Source organism: Schistocerca gregaria, unplaced genomic scaffold, assembly GCF_023897955.1.
Source record: "Schistocerca gregaria isolate iqSchGreg1 unplaced genomic scaffold, iqSchGreg1.2 ptg000622l, whole genome shotgun sequence".
NCBI lineage: Eukaryota > Metazoa > Arthropoda > Insecta > Orthoptera > Acrididae > Schistocerca > Schistocerca gregaria.
Window position 1 is genome coordinate 20,001 of NW_026062010.1, and position 2,500 is coordinate 22,500.

Consider the following 2,500-nt stretch of genomic DNA (forward strand, 5'->3'; position numbering starts at 1 on the left):
ATCGCTTAACCTAACTGTGGCTGTACCAGATTATCGCTTAACCTAACTGTGGCTGTACCAGATTATCGCTTAACCTAACTGTGGCTGTACCAGATTATCGCTTAACCTAACTGTGGCTGTACCAGATTATCGCTTAACCTAACTGTGGCTGTACCAGATTATCGCTTAACCTAACTGTGGCTGTACCAGATTATCGCTTAACCTAACTGTGGCTGTACCAGATTATCGCTTAACCTAACTGTGGCTGTACCAGATTATCGCTTAACCTAACTGTGGCTGTACCAGATTATCGCTTAACCTAACTGTGGCTGTACCAGATTATCGCTTAACCTAACTGTGGCTGTACCAGATTATCGCTTAACCTAACTGTGGCTGTACCAGATTATCGCTTAACCTAACTGTGGCTGTACCAGATTATCGCTTAACCTAACTGTGGCTGTACCAGATTATCGCTTAACCTAACTGTGGCTGTACCAGATTATCGCTTAACCTAACTGTGGCTGTACCAGATTATCGCTTAACCTAACTGTGGCTGTACCAGATTATCGCTTAACCTAACTGTGGCTGTACCAGATTATCGCTTAACCTAACTGTGGTTGTACCAGATTATCCCTTAACCTAACTCAATTTGTCCCTTAACCTAACTCAATTTGTCCCTTAACCTAACTCAATTTGTCCCTTAACCTAACTCAATTTGTCCCTTAACCTAACTCAATTTGTCCCTTAACCTAACTCAATTTGTCCCTTAACCTAACTCAATTTGTCCCTTAACCTAACTCAATTTGTCCCTTAACCTAACTCAATTTGTCCCTTAACCTAACTCAATTTGTCCCTTAACCTAACTCAATTTGTCCCTTAACCTAACTCAATTTGTCCCTTAACCTAACCCACGTTGTCCCTTAACCTAACCCACGTTGTCCCTTAACCTAACCCACGTTGTCCCTTAACCTAACCCACGTTGTCCCTTAACCTAACCCACGTTGTCCCTTAACCTAACCCACGTTGTCCCTTAACCTAACCCACGTTGTCCCTTAACCTAACCCACGTTGTCCCTTAACCTAACCCACGTTGTCCCTTAACCTAACCCACGTTGTCCCTTAACCTAACCCACGTTGTCCCTTAACCTAACCCACGTTGTCCCTTAACCTAACCCACGTTGTCCCTTAACCTAACCCACGTTGTCCCTTAACCTAACCCACGTTGTCCCTTAACCTAACCCACGTTGTCCCTTAACCTAACCCACGTTGTCCCTTTGCCTAACATAGTTCACTGCTCGGAATCTCTGGTGTCGTTGTTATCCTCATGTAGATGTCTTGCGAGTGTTGCTTACTTTCCACATATTCCCGCTATCCACTGTCAATTGTACTGCAATAGGACTATATCGCCCCCCCCCCCCCCTCTGCCCCTCTCTTTGTGTCTCCGTCCTCTCAAGCTGGTCGGTCTGGCGTTTGAGTGTTAAATGAGCCTCGCAGCTGTTCAGTTGCGTTCAGATGTCGACGCCCTCAGTGTACGTCGTGGTATGGTCTGTGTCCATTGTCCGCTGATGTCGTACGCGTAACCCACACGCTGTACCGATCATCGGTAGTTACGTACAGAGTGAAGTAGTGTGATACGTGTGACCGTACGCTGGCTGTGCCCAACGGTGTCGAATCTCAATTTCCATATGTTGTGCTCGATGCTACTTGTCTCGTCTCCCAATAACAGCTAGGTTGCACTGTGGTACGCCGTAGAGGCGTGTGGGAGGAACGTACGAACGCATTGTATGTCACCCTGGGTCGCTGGGGGTGGTGGTGCGGTGAGTCAGGTCAGGTCAGCGTGAGCCGTGTGATGTAGTGACGCGTGTATTCCGACTTTGTCGTATTGCCTCACACAAAGTGCTACCCTGGTGGACCGCGTTCCATATCTGGGACATGCCGCAGATGCCGGTTGACAGTGGATCGCGGAAGGGACATCGCATACGTGCGCGGGCCACCTTCCACGTGTTCTCTTCTGCACATGTCGCAGTGTGTATGTGGTCTGATGTAGCGTGTCGTGACACATGACATCCTGGCATGCAAGAATTGTTGAATTCGCAAATGTAGGTGGACATCTACGTTTACTGCCCAAGATACGCAAATGAACTGGAAATCCGTTGTTGAGCGGTTGTTCACGCTGGAGGTGAATCTGTGATGGCGACGATCGGTACAGCTATTAACCGGTTGTTTCAGCGGTACCCGCCACATCCACACACGTGACTAGGCCCATGTGGGTATGAAGCGATACGCGGCGGTGGCTTGGTGGGACTGTTCCCGGCCGGTGAAGGGGGGCCGCCCGGCGTGTTGGCCGCGCGCTGCGTGGGCGCACGCGCAACAGGCGGCTGGTGGGGGGCGCCGAGTGGCAGGAGCGCCAGCCGACGGGCTCGGCAGGCGGCGCAGCTACGCTGCGGCGCACCCTGCACGCGGCGCCTGGCGGCCAAAGTTGGTTCAGCCGAGCCCGGTGCGAAGCGCGGTGGACATCTGCA